Raw genomic sequence first — 15,653 nt, 5'->3', positions numbered from 1 at the left:
GATACTAATAAAGAGTAATTTAGTGCATGATTGGCCTGTCACAGCAAATAATCCCAATCTCATCTATATTTGGACAATTTAATTTTATCAGTTGAAAAAGACAAAACATGTCAATCTGAGATTTACACTTAAATGTCATAAGATAAATATCGATATCATTAAAGAAATAAATATGTAGCCTACCTACCCAGCTCCCTTTTCAGATTTTGAAAAATCAGTTTCCAGCATATTCAAGGCCTTGAAACATTCCCTCCTCTAATATTTGAAATATAACATGATTCTGTAACTTCATTTGGTGCAGTGTTGTCATATACTCTTCACAGAGTGTTGTGTGAACACAGCTCTCTAAACCTTACGTGGCACTTCTACTTAAGTTTTATTGAAAGCAGCATTTCTCCAGCTTTAGGTTCTGACAGCAATGAAAACAGAAAAGGCAGATACATTGATTCCCTGTTATAAGGACAATTAAAATTTGTGGTTACCTATTGGAAACATTCCTGCCAGGGCGGTTTGGAGGACACTATAGATCTGTTTGCAGAGTCATCAGCAGCTATTGTCAGGCCCTCCCTTGTCCTAGGCGTTGATAATATGAATATTAGGTCAATTTCTAGGGTATTGTCATGCTAGAGCATTGTCACTGCCCCTTATCTCTGCCATTCATGAGTAACATTTAAACCCACCAATTAACCGATCGCAATGTTTGGCTGGACAAAGGAATCCAAAAACTCTATCAGATATTGACGGAAATGATTTCAGTCTTCCTTAGTGTGCACAACCTTTAGAAATATTGCTAAAAAGGAGAATCCTATGGTAGTTTGCTTTTGTGAGCAATTTATTTCCAGGACTCTTACTCCAAGATTGAAACTTAATAAATTCCTTAAAATATAATTCTAAAGGAAATGTTGGCAAAAAAAAGCTTTGCTTCCAAAGTCCCCCAATCTATTATGGAACCATATCACAACAAACAACAATTGATTTCAACTTAGTAAACACTCTACGAAACCAATACTGTTCAGGAGATGCAGCAGATATTAAGGGAAACGTTTTGTTAACTTATCACTTTTCCTTCTGTTAGATAACAGCTTTTCAAATGTCCAATCGAAGGAGGAAATTGTCCAATGGGTGAGTTGTTGAGCCATTGATATCCTCAAAGGTTCATCTGGGAAGGAATATTACTTTCCGATAGGTTGAGAGGAAAAAGTGAATGGAAGGAAGCAATGCTGATACAAATGAATTCAAGGAGAGTAGCAATGGTGGTAGTAATTTAGACGTTGTCAGGTTTGGTTAAATGGTGTTGGAGACAACATCGGTTCCTTCCTTAACTAAGCCTTTGTTATGCTATTTGGAAGACCATTAAAATTAGGCCTAATGCTGTGATAGGATTATCTCTAGAGTAACTGGACAATGCCTCTATTCCCATAATACCGATTTCCTTTGAATTCTGAAAAATCTTAATATCAATCTAATTATATAAACCATCTTGAAAAATCTCTCTGACTCAAGTCACTCTTTTCCCTGGCATATACCTTGCACTACTGTGTACTATTAAAAAAAGATCTTTTGTCAGAACCATATCTTACCCATTAGAGAGAGAGAGAGAGAGAGAGAGAGAGAGAGAGAGAGAGAGAGAGAGAGAGATCGGTATTTATTGATATTCCCATTACATAATATATGATGTTTGCATATAGAATTATCACAAAGGTTCCAAATGCCACCAACAGATATCTGATTGCAGCTCATCCTTTTATTATTCGCTTAATTCAACAAATAGCAATGACAGGAGTCGCCTTTTAACGCTATATAAATTCTATTGTGTCTTTCAAAGGTCAGAAAATCTTTGTTTTTTTAATTTGTCTGCATCATCACATACACTAAAGGACTAATGCCAATGAGAGAGAGAGAGAGAGAGAGAGAGAGAGAGAGAGAGAGAGAGAGAGAGATTTCAACGTATCATGATATAGCAGTTGCTGTACCGCTACACTTATGAAAAAAAAAAATCCTTTATGGCTGTACACTACTTATGATGTTCATATATAACTTTTGTAGATTATTAACAAAAAAGGTTTTTGTTAATTAATAAATAAGTATCAATTGAATATATCTTTTGGGGAGAGACTACCGTAAATCTAAAGGTAAGTTGTAAAGTAATAACTTATCCAATCTTATCATTGATTATCCTTTACATCGATAAAACATAAAGTATTGATAATAATCCAATTTCGAAAAAAATTTGATCGACTCAAGAAAATAGTAATAGATGTTCAGGAAAAAACCTTAATTACTAATTTGTCTAAAAATCAGGTGTTAATTTTATTTTATAATTACAGTCGTGAAAGTCTTGAATATTAAATTTTCTCTTGATAAAGACGAAGGTAAGAATAAGGAGTTTAATTATGATCTAAGGAATATTAACATTGGGAAATCTTGATAGATTAGATTACCCACTGAAATTTTCTGGATAAAAACTATTGGCAAATTAATACAAATTTCGAAATTTGAGATTTCCTAAGGTTACGAATCTTCCTGTCAAAATAAAATGAGAAGAAAATTCCTCTCAAACAATAAGTTAATTATTATCAGGATTTAATAAAGATTTCTAAAATAAACTGACAATTCTTCTCTTCCTCAAATATAATGAAATATTTCAAATATTAACGGGATGATTATTTAGAGATGAAAGGAACAGAATTTGACAGCTGTCTAATAATGTATGCAGTTATTCTGATCTTCCAAATCCCTTCGATTTTACAACAAAAATAAAAAAAATTATTTTCCCTTATATATAGAAAGAAGACAACGTTTTATATCTAGTTTATCAGAGTGAAAAATACCGACCTTCTTCCTCCCCAAGTAAACACGGTAGGAATTCCTCTCTCTCTCTCTCTCTCTCTCTCTCTCTCTCTCTCTCTCTCTCTCTCTCTCTCTCTCTCTCTCTCTCACCGCAATCAAATGCAAAATACAGAAATGCAAAACTTCAAAGCTCCCTTCGTTTTCTCTGGAATGCGATGAAACCTGAAGGTTAACTTCGCTAATCTAATTGAGGACGATGAACAGACGAAGATCTTTCTTTATGAAGAAATTTATGTCAGATCTTGATCTTTTTTTTGTAGAGGAATCTCTCTTTGGGAAAGCTGATTGAACCTAAGGGTATACCGAGAATTCTCCTGATTTCTAAAGTGAGGAGATCCTTTTAAAGTACGTGGTTATCTTTATGGGATTATTTCTTGCGTCTTTCTAACTACATTAGGCATGTGCTTTATATATCTCATGGACAATCTGATACACCTCAAGGTAAGGTGGCGTCAGACAAACACAGACAATAAGTCACTGGATAATAATCCTTCATCAAAATCCAATACTGATTTGATATGTCATTGATGATAAATCTTGTGAATTCAGTCTTCCTCTTTCATTCAAATCTTCAGCTTGATTTCTCTTCTTCGATTTTGCTTCCGGGTCTCTGGATGCTCGTCCGGCCCAGGGGAGAGAGAGAGAGAGAGAGAGAGAGAGAGAGAGAGAGAGAGAGAGAGAGAGAGAGATTAACTAAACTGTGAAATGATATATTGAGATTAACTCTTCTCGAAGTGAAATAATGAATCGAATGGTTCCGAATAGTTTATAACTTGGAGATGTCACTCACCGATGTCTTCTTTCTAGTGGAGGGAACATCTCAGTGACATCTGATGTCAACCTATGATTAACATCGATGGATATTCAGGGATGCGATAAACATTCAATGGGAAGCAATAAAGACATTCATGAAGAAATTTTAAGTTTGTTTTAGCAATTACTTTCATGTTGCAAAGGGAAGTTTCAAAAAGTATTCCATTTGATATATGTATCCATCGTATTTGTACAAAGAGTGAAGCTGCACGCTTAGCACTAACACATCTCCAGTGTCCTCCTTCCCTCTACATAAGGAAAAAATTCTCTGGATGTTCTATATATTTCCCTAAATATTCTTGAAAATTTTAAATGGAATTTGTATTTCCCATAAAGCAGACACCGCCTCCCCCTCCCCAGGTCACAAATATTGATATTAGCGCTCCCACCCCCCACCCCCCCACTTCACACACACTATATAGCCTTGGTGCTCTATTAACCTATGACAGGACCCTAAGGCTTCGAGCTTCTTCGGATCCCTCGACATCCCACAAATAGTTTTCACATCAAGCACTGAAAAAAAAAAAAGGTTACATACAGTAGGCCCCTGCTCTTGGTGGGTCCCTAGGTTTCAGCCTAGTCCACCTTTCTGGTTACACTATTAGAAAAAAAACCACAATTTTAATCAGAAATTCTCGGTAAAAATATACCGATCCCACTATATTTCAGTAAAATTCAGGCGACCGTAATTTTACAATACTTTGTTATTCTATTTTACGAGTTGGCTAGCGTAACATCCCTCCTTTACGTCAATATATCCGTTTTTAAAACGATAAAAATCACGGAATAAATGTTGCCAGACATTTACCGTTTTTTTTTAATGCAAACTTTAAACAGTGTAGCATACTCCGGGAAGTATTTCATGTTTAAATGACATCTTGATAAAGTTAATTAATTTAATGAGAAACTTTTGATGGAGGACTCGCTATTCCTGTCCAGCTGGTTTTCCTTCTCCGCTTCATGTGTGAAACTCCACTATCAACCCACAGCTGTAGACGACTGACATCCAGGTAAAGATTAAACTGCTGACTTTTGCAGGTTTAAGGCCACGCCCCATTGCCTTTCGTGTCCTTTTCATACTATAATTTTAACTATATAGGCACAATCTCTCTCTCTCTCTCTCTCTCTCTCTCTCTCTCTCTCTCTCTCTAAGTTGAGTCGTAATATTGAAAACATTGAATATTACCAGTTCATTCCCATTTGATATATATTATATCAAGTAACACAAACTATAATAAAAAACCAGATTAATACTGAAAAGAATGATAAACTACAAATAAACAATGATAGTTTTCTTTTTATCTCACGAGTTGTTTTATATATGTAAACATCAAAGGACGGGACCTAATTTCAAAGTTAACATAAGTCCTTCGTGTACTTCCCAGGGTCGACATGAAATCTTTCATTTAGTAAATACAATACAATTTCATCTAACGATAACTATACTAATTGTAACATAACTGTCATCTCTTCAACGAGAAGAAATTTAATATGATTATTAGTTTAATCCTTGTAATGATTTTAATCGTCTAATCTTTTCAGATCATGACGCACATCATCAATATATCATTTGAACAAACACACGAAGACGAGTAGACAATTAGACTGGAAAGGTGTTATGTGTCATTAATATTACTTACTTCCTCTATGCAAACCTTCTTCAGAAGTCATATCCAAAATCTTTCCCCTTTCGATACCTTTTAAAATGTAGTGAAGATTCAATTCTAATTTCTCATCTCCTTCTCTTTTGTAACATATAATCTTTTAATCTAAACATCATCCTTTTGTCAATTCATCGATATCTCATTTATCTGTTGGACTGGGGAAGAGAGCAAAAGCCTTGTAATTACAGTTGGGTTACAAAGAAAGCAGAATAATTCCATTTTGAGTTTCGTTGGCTCCTGGACCTCTACTATTTGTTACATTGCTTCTTATTCTCTTTACATTTGTTCTTTACTTTATCTACTTTATATAAGAACCCAGTTTTCTTCCAAAATTTCAATGGAACTTGAATATGCCAAAACTGTTCTGTGACATAATGTCACCATTTATGTTTCATGTTATTAAAACGGCTCTTCTAAGATCTTATGAAAGTAGTCATTTTCATACATATTGTGCATACGACTGAGGCATTTTGAAATACTAAAAAGACAGAAATGGTTAAATATCTAAATATGTAAAACAAAATAATAGAATGAAAGATCTCTCCCTGTTCATTTCATGGAACAAATCCCTCTGTCATCCTGACTTCCTTGAGCAGCTGATAGTTGTATTGGAACCATCTGGAAATCACGACGTCTGTTGCAGTCCCAGAATGAAGGCATTTGAAGTATGGCACCTGCGAATGGAGGCTGAGACAGATGGATATGATTAGTCCGTGAAGGGGGAGAGAGAGAGAGAGAGAGAGAGAGAGAGAGAGAGAGAGAGAGAGAGAGATAGTAACTAGTTTGGCATTAAATGATCTGCTTAAGGAACTCAAAAGCTTTTTTATTGCTTAAGACAAAAAGAAATGAAATCAGCTGATGATCCATCCGATTTGGTTATGCAGTAAAATAGTGGTAAGGAGCTTTAATTTCTCTCTCTCTCTCTCTCTCTCTCTCTCTCTCTCTCTCTCTCTCTCTCTCTCTAAGAGAATGATAAACTACAAAAACAACGTTTTCTTTTTATCTTACGAGCTGTTTTACATATATAATTTCAAAGCTAACATAAATCCTCCTTGTATTTCCCAGGATGGAGATGAAGTGTCAATCCTCCAATTGTTGTTAGTCCTCAGTGAGGAAATTATCAGCTGTGCTGCAGATCATATTATGCAAATGGTGTTGCAATTGCCAACATCAATAAGAAAGATGAGTGAAAGAAATAAGGAAGAAAAGTCTGAGAAGGAAATGACGAAAGGAAGGAAGTGACAAAATTCGTCCACTCCAGGCAACAAACAACAACCTTATTTTAAACAATGTTTGTCTTATCATAATTTGCATTTCATTGATAGAATTACTAGTACATACTTTTTAGGATTATATACACACACACGGATATATATATATATATATATATATACATATATATGTGTGTATATATATATATATATATATATAGATAGATAGATTGGTAGTGGGTTGGCCAGGGCACTTGCTACCCATTGAGATACTACCGCTAGAGAGTTATGGGGATCTTTTGACTGGCAAGACAGTATTTTATCAGATCATTCTCTCTGGTTATGGGTTACTTTCCTTTTGCCAACACATGCACTGAATAGTCTGGCCTATTTATTACATATACTCCTCTGTTCCTATGCACCTGATAATACTGAGATTACCAAACAATTCTTCTTCACCCAAGGGGTTAACTAATGCACTGTAATTGATCAGTGGTCAATTTTCTCTTGATAAGAGTAGAAGAGACTCTTTGGTTATGGTAAGCAGCTCTTCTAGGAGAAGGACACTCCAAAATCAAACCATTGTTCTCTAGTCTTGGGTAGTGCCTTAGCCTCTGTACCATGGTCTTCCACTGTATCGGGTTAGAGTTATCTTGCTTGAGGGTACATTCAGGCACACTATTTTATCTAATTTATCTTCTTGTTTTGTTAAAGTTTCTATAGTTTATATAGGAAATATTCATTTTAATGTTACTGTTCTTAAGATATTTAATTTTTCCTTGTTTCCTTTCCTCACTGGGTTATTTTCCCTGTTGGGTCCTCTGGGCTTATAGCATCCAGCTTTTCCAACTAGGGTTATAGCTTAGCAGGTAATAATAATAATAATAATAATAATAATAATAATAATAATAATAATAATAATAATAATGGGGAGGAGGTAAAAGATCTAGGTAAATTAGGCCAAAGCAATTTAGGTTACAGGTTTTGAGTATAGTTAGGAATAGGTCGAGCCTATACAGCATATAAAAGTTTCAGAGATACTTTAGATCTACATAATACGAACATACTTATAATCTCAAGTAATACAAGTCTTTGTTGATTGGGGAGAGAGAGAGAGAGAGAGAGAGAGAGAGAGAGAGAGAGAGAGAGTGAAGTTATTACCGATGGGAAAGCGAAGCATTTTGGGCTGAAGTCACGACCAAACCTTACTTTAATTTATGACCTCTACACATTCCTATAAAATCCATTTTGTTTTTAAGTAACTGATAATACACTGAACGTTTACTTACAATAATTATGAGTTTCAGCAGGGTAACTTTGGTGACAACGTTCGACATAGTTTTCGTTATCGTCAAGATCTATAATAAGCTTCGGTTATGGTAACTTCTTCGTTGATCGGCTCCACAACAAAAACCATTTTGTCAACAAACATTCGGGGGTGTTTCGTCATACCATATATTCATTTCTTTTCTCTTTTTCATACATTATTTATCTATTTACATAAAGATAGATGAAATAATATTTTTAATAAATTTTTTAATAATTTTTGTATCCAGTGAAATCAATGTATTTTGTTAATGGATATATCTAGACTATTGGAATAGTTAGCTCTATAGGAAACTTCTCTATTTGTTATCAAATGAGCTCGCAGATAGAACGTTTCAGCTTTAAATAATGTTGACAGATTCAAAAGGCCTTTCACCGAAATGGAGTTATCCGAAATGAAAGGAATTTCTTCTTTCTTTAACTTAATGACATATTTGTATAATGTATAATGACATATTTATATCTCCAAAAGACAACAGAATATCTTCTTTGAAGGTTTTTTTCATGAAACACTTCTTGCAATTCAAGCATTTATAAAAAGATACTGATTAAGAGACAGATTATAGATTTTTTTTTCATATTGTATATGTCTATTTGTAGGGAGAGAGAGAGAGAGAGAGAGAGAGAGAGAGAGAGAGAGAGAGATTCTTCACTATTTGGAGAGTATAATACCTCATTTACGAATCAGTTGCGTGCCTAATTATCAACAACGTCAAAGACAACTGGATGCAGAATTTATACCTATGTTAAGATTGATTTCCCAGAAGCACTTCATGATTGATTAATGATTAGAAATGTCACTGAAAATTCAGGAATGGGGAATAAAGAATATTATTTGATAATTGCAGAATATAAGGACTTCTTTTGACTAGCAATTTAAGATTGGGATTTGCTGTATTTCCTAAGAGGAGGTTGAGCAAGCCATGGTTGGTACAGTACCTCGATTTGACCTAAAGTCAATCGTTTATTGAGGTTGTGTTTCATGTGCAATAAAATAGTGTTTGTACATCCGTATGTTACATAAATGAAAATTATATCTGATTAATGTTGTCTGAAATATGTTGACAGAAGTCTAAAGGAAATATGAGATTGGTTACTTATTCTACCATCTCTCTCTCTCTCTCTCTCTCTCTCTCTCTCTCTCTCTCTCTCTCTCTCTCTCTAATCCACCGTTTTTACTAGTATTCTCTCCATCTATACCTGGCTACAACCTATCCCAGTTGACTAACGACGAGGTAAACTATCCCCTATTTTCATCAGATCATCAGAGGCGCCAAAGTATTGAAAAAAAAACGAACCCAATCCTCATTTCGTCCAAGAATCGAACGCAGTCTCTCTTCGTGGAGGATTGAGTGTCACGGCCACTACACAGAGAGATGATTTAGAGTTGTGATCTGCCCAAGACCTACAGACCTCTATCTGTAGGTCTTGGTTCTGCATCAAACATATTTAAGAACAACTGAATTTCATTCGCCGTCTTCATTTATTTAAGAAACCAAGTGTCGGACCGTTTCGTCAGTCTCCTTAAAATTCGAAGCGTGGTTCCAGAAGTAAAATTCCTTTTTTATATTTTTTAAAATATGCTTGATCTCTGCAAAAATCCAAATCATAAGATTAGACAAATAAATGGACATCAACATTTTTCTATTTTGATGTTCCCACAAATTTTATCCTAATATTGTTTATTATTTTCATGTTGTTTACATTTAGAGCAGTGGTATGGTTCATATTGTGAAGGCTTACGTTTGAGGGTTGGTGTTTGCCATGTCTGACACCGTTTGTTCTATTCTGTCTCATTTCCCACTACTTTCTATTATCCTTTTTGGGTTTATCGTAATAGAACGTTGAAGATTGGAGGTTTTATTTTACAGATAGAGATGCAAAGGTTGATTAGTAAAGCCATCTCTCTCTCTCTCTCTCTCTCTCTCTCTCTCTCTCTCTATATATATATATATATATATATATATAAAACTAAATTTCCGATGTGAATGGGGAAGAATGTATTCTCTCCCCCTATAAATCTAATATTAAAATTTTGTGAGATAGTTTTCGTGAATATAACAGTTTTAATGAAATATTACGAAAGAATAGAAGAGCAGATCTTCCTGTTTCCCCTTAAACTTGATTAATAAAAGACCAAAGGTCATTATAGAATAACAAGAATTAAAATGCAACATTTATATACGTATAAACTTTGATAAAAGTATTATAACGAATTAGGTTTTATTTAGTCCCCCTCGAAAATCTAGACAGAAAACGAAAGAGGACTGTGTTGATAATTTTTCTATTTTCTGCTAATTCTATAATAAGTTCCATTGCACAAATAGGGATTATAGTAAACGAAAACAAAGTTTCCATGTTTTCATTCTATCATTCAATATCCATACTTCTTAATTACTGATGGAATAGGAAAGGCTTCCTCCAACCTCAGTGAACTTACAATATTACGCAAATTCCTGATGAGCTTAGATCAGATGGAAAGGTATTTTTCTATTATGATAATATAATTTGAGTTTTTTCACCTTTTAAGTAATTTTTTGAGTTTAAATTTTTATTTCTGATATTTTGAATAAAAAAATTGAATATTGTGTAAGAGATATAGTAAATATTTACATAAATAGTGATAGAACAAGAAAATAGAATTTGAAAAAGAGCATGATGCCGTTGATTGTGTGGAGGTGGAAATCCTACGGGCCAACCAAGGGAAAGGCCCGTGCCAACAACAAGTGTTGGCTTTAATACCCCAACGGAGGTGGAAATGATATTTAGTGCGCAACATCACATTATTATTGAATACCCCCTCGTATGAGGGGTAGACATCTACAAATATTCTTAACCATCATACCGTGGTTTCTACTTTTTATCAGATCGAATTAAAATTATGTTAAGTAGTTGTTAAAACTGTTGCCATTTCAACTACTGGGCTACAGTGTGTTCTCATAGCTCTGCACAGTACTCACTACTTTACTTTAACTGTGAAATTACATTGCCTCTGACATTGCGATAAAAGAGGTAATAAATATTGTATAAATTAATATAATTATTCCATTCATCACCTATCTGTAAACCATCTTGATTGATTGCGAGAAAATGACTGATAAGTAATGTTACATTTCTTAATTTATTTGTAACAACTGGATATTGTTTTCCAGCATTGGAGAAAAGACCAACATATACATATAGTATTTAATAACATTATTTCATTAAATATATTGAACAATGTTGAATTCAGATTATTTAGCTTTTTGTAACTTGCACAATCCTTTGTTCTTTATTGCATCTTCGAAATAGAACCGGATTTAATTGGTTATTTCATTTGGTTGGAATCCAATTCAGGTAATTATAAGTTGTGGTGGCCTATTGGAAGTGTCCTTTCCTGGCACTCCCAGGACTGGGGTTCAAGTCCCACTCAAACGGAATACTTCTTTAGTGTCTGCAACCTCACCTACCTTGATGAGTCATCAACAGTCATTGCCTGGTCCTAGGTTGGGTGGAGAGGTGCTTGGCTGCTGATCATATGTGTATATGGTCAGTGTCTAAGGCAATGTCTGTCCTGCTTGCGAGGGTAAATTCGATTTCCTTTGCCTCTGTCACTTATGAGTGGCTTTTAAACCTTAATTGGGTTCCTTCAATCTTGCATCAGTGTATGATTCGTCTCTCGAATTGAATTCTTCCTTCCAAGGAATGATATCTACTTTGAAGTATAATAAAGAACATCCCATACTGAAAACATTATTAAGATTACTTTTGAATAAAACCTCTCGCCTACATCGATGTAGTCAGTTACTATACAACTTCATTATTAGTAATAGATGAAAATTCTTTCTCTTTCTTTCTTGTTCACAATTGGTAATAAACTATTAATCTTTTCTTTCCTCTCAGTCTCTTGAAGCCTTCAAGTTGACTCCAGAGGGAAAATTAATGCCTTAAGGCTCTTCCCTTCCTCTTCTAGATTCCCCCTGCAGACCCCAATTAATCTTCACGTCCTCATCAAACCCATAATAAGTATCCTTTAACAACTTTATTGTCTAAGACACCTTAAAAGAAAATCCATGTTTCCCTCCCAATTGACTTTACACAGGATGAATCTTATCCTTCACAATTCTCCTCTGAATCCATAGAGGTGGGCCTTGGTTCTGGAGCAGGTCCAACTGTTGGAGTGAGTGTGGCAGTGGTTTTAGCAAGTTCTGGAGTAGGCCCAACAGTTGGGGTGAGTGTGGTAGTGACTTCAGAAAGTAGCTGTGTTAGGGAGGATGTGCAATTTCAGTCTGGCTGATGAGCCTCAGCCCGAGCAGGATGGCGAGTGTCTTTGGAAGGATCCAGGTTCATGGCTGACACTTCATTTTCTGTTTTTAGAGTGTTAGTAGGTAGTGTGGCAGTGGGAGTGGCAGTAGGTGGTTTTGCTGTTGTTCCACTCTTTTTCTTCTTGGCAGGTGGCATCCTCACTGGTTGAGGAGAGGGGTCAAGAACAGTAAGACCACGTTCTTGATAATATCTATTAGGTGTAGCTTTCGTGCAGTCAATATTTGGATTCAATTTAAAACTGAGCTATCTAGGTGGCCTGCCAGGGTCTTCAGTATCTTCTGGAGAACTGCTGGGGTATGGAAGTGTGGGATCTCAATGTTGATGAGCTTCAGTGATAGTGGTTTCTTGTGCAACGGAGGCTCACTATTCCTTCTATTGACAAGTTGATATACAATGTCGTGGTACATATTACAATCATTGCATCTGCACAATATCTTGTGCTGGACACAGTCCCAATCAAGCTGCAAGCCAAGCTCTGAAGCCAGCTTGAGAGCAAGGAACACAGCTTTTCCCTTCTGATCATAGTATGCAGTGTATTCCTTGCATTTTTTCCTGTCAACATAACAGAAGTCTTGATAGTGCTGGTGCTCCTTACTATAGCAGTAACAACAGATGAAGGTTCCGCTATAATAGCTTATTGGAAAGTCGACAGTGTATGTCAGAGCTGAAAATTTCTGCCACCAAACTGGCAGGGAGCTGGGTGTCCCTTGTGCTGGATTGGAGAGTTCTTGAGCTGGCAGAAAGATCATTGCTTGCTTTTTAGAGTGTACAGCCTTGTGCTGGACACGGGTTCTTTTAGAGATTAGGGGGAGGCAGAAACAAGAGAGACCTGACTGAACACCCCTTTTGTTGGAGACACTCTTCAGCTACACCCTCTCTGACTCTGGACTTTAGTGACTACACAAACCGATTAAGTATTTTGAAGAAGATAAAGAAGACTGAATTAGTATTCATTATTAAAATCAGGAGCCATAATTCTTCCTGTCAACAGTTTATATCTGAAACTACACGACACCATCTGTCCCTTGCTTTATAAAAGTTTGGAAAGTTAACTCGTCTTACTTGGTAACAACTTTCGTTCGTTTGTTGTATTGTAGCCAACAATTCTTTTTGGTACGGGCCTTTCCCTTGTCCGGTCCGTAGGTAACCTATAAAATACAGGTTGGTTGTTAAACAATAGGAAATTTGAGAGGTTTTTAGTTGTAGAGACAGATGCAAACAGAGGAAGGATGATGGTGGTAGTGGAAGGGGTCTATTATGTCACGGATAGTGGTAGTTTGCAGGGTTTGTAAGGCCTTTGAAACGTAGAAAAATGTTGCAGGTAGGGTTGTCCAACTAGGGTCCCTGCGGAATATTTTATTAGTAGATAAAGTTAGGGAAATATACAGGGCATGATGTGTCTAGGGCCTTACGGCGAGGGGATGAGATGGATTCTGATGAGGGTTTCAGAGGTTGTTACTTCAGCGGAGGTAGGTTTGACAGCAGTTGTCTGTGGATTTCTATGTTTCCAACAATTGCTTTTACCAATGTGACTGCAGTCTGCCTGGCGTTTTACGAGTTGATGTCCGCTCTCAGTTATGCTTTTTAGCTACATTCTAGCAGGTAGTGCATGGGAGCCTGTTGTTGTGTGACGTCACAATATTCACAGGGACTTTCATTATTATTTTCCATCATCTCCCAATTTGCTTTATACCCCAGCCTGAGTCTGTGGATGCATATAGCCTTTCTTGACGTGCATCTGTCAATGGGGGAGGTACTATGTCCGTGGCCCTTGTGTACCTATACTCTGTCTATGCGTCTGGTGCATTTGGCTAGCTCATCTGTTCTCTCATTCCGTAATATTCCAATTTGACTGGGAATCCAGTTGGATGTTCTCCAGCTGGCCGAAAAGTTATTGGAATATACTGCAGCTCCTGTTGTCTAAATACTAGGATCTACAGTACTATCAGTGTAGTAGGTCTGCGCCCCTGCTGTTTTTGTACTCCTGATTACTTCCTTAGCTGCAGTTCTCAGTTCCTCTATTGTGCAGTTCATATATTTATCCTTGCTTGCTTGCTTGATAGATTGCCCAGCCTTTTACTGGACACGGGCTCTTGCGTCGTTAGTGCATAGGGACATGTATCCGTGTGTGTGTGTGTGTGTAGATTACCTTACCTTGTGTAAGACACGGGCTCTTGCGTTGGCAGCCCGTAAGAGAGGTTATCTGAAATGACTAAATTAAATTTGTAAAAGGGGATTTGCAATCTGAACAGGGTTAAAGTAGTTTATGTTAATGCTCAAAGGGTTAAAAAAATCAATGAAATATATTACTTTTCAGGGTAATGGTTTAAACTACATTAAATCTAGATTGCCAAAGCTAATGATATAAGGCCAAAAAGTAATGGTAGTTTCGAATGAACTGCTTAACCTCATTCAGCAGCTTATAATTTAGATATCAGGTGGGGTAATGGTAATATACTAAGCATCTCACGGGCTGGAATTTGCATAGCAGATTCGAAGTCAATGTTCGTATAACTGAATGAGGGACAGGTCCCTCTTGCTACCACTAAGCAAAACAACAGGGGTAAAAAGGGGTAGGTTTACTGGCATGACAACGGAAAAAAGGCCACAGGGCCAGTAGGGAGACTCCTCTTTTAGTCCACGAAAAGAAAATTTGTTGATAGACAGTCTCTTGAGTAAGAGAGAGAGTGTAAATGCAGGTACAGGTTAGTTTTGGAGTGATGTGAGTATTCGTTGAATTTTTGAGTAATGCTGTATATACTTATGTTAAATCTTGAATATGGTTTTATTTTCTGTTTGTTGGATATTATTTTCATATTAAGGTTAGTTTTTGCTATTGTTTAAGAAACATTTATGAGTAGATTTTGCATAATTTACGTCTTGTGCAGTAAATGAACGTAACAGAATTGGGCGGCTGGCTGGGATCTGAATTGTTATTCTGTATTGGAAAAGCTAACCAATAAAATAATACCAATAACCTAATATCACAAGAGGGTCTGCCCCTCTCTTTTATTTTTCTCCTGTACTTCTCTTTCTCCTTATTTCCTTAATCTTTCCCATCCCGAGTACCTGCCTTTGAGCTATAAACTGGATTGTATCCAGGGGTACTCTTCCTTTCCCCATATTCCCTACTTCCCTATTGTTATTATTGTTGTTGTTCTTATCCTGTTTTTAATTCAAACATCGTTCATGAAGTAAACGTATTTTGTTACTAGTATGAAATAGCCAGCAAACATGTCAGGTTTTAATACAGTAGAGTTTTTTGACGAATTTTGTGAGGATCCACAAGTTGAGAAATTAAGTAATCTCAAGCAATCTAGCTTAGTGAGTTTAGGCAAACATCTTGAGCTTAATGTTAAAAATTCAATGAAGAAAGGGGATATTAAACATGTGTTAGTTAAACCTTACTTGGTAAATTTACAGTTTCATCCATTATGGGGAAACTTGAATAAAAATATATTTGTTGCATCAGAAATAGTGTACT

This window comes from Palaemon carinicauda, chromosome 25 (genome assembly GCF_036898095.1).
Source record: "Palaemon carinicauda isolate YSFRI2023 chromosome 25, ASM3689809v2, whole genome shotgun sequence".
Taxonomy (NCBI): Eukaryota; Metazoa; Arthropoda; class Malacostraca; order Decapoda; family Palaemonidae; genus Palaemon; species Palaemon carinicauda.
The sequence above is the reverse complement of the archived record's forward strand: the minus strand, read 5'-3'. Positions refer to the sequence as shown.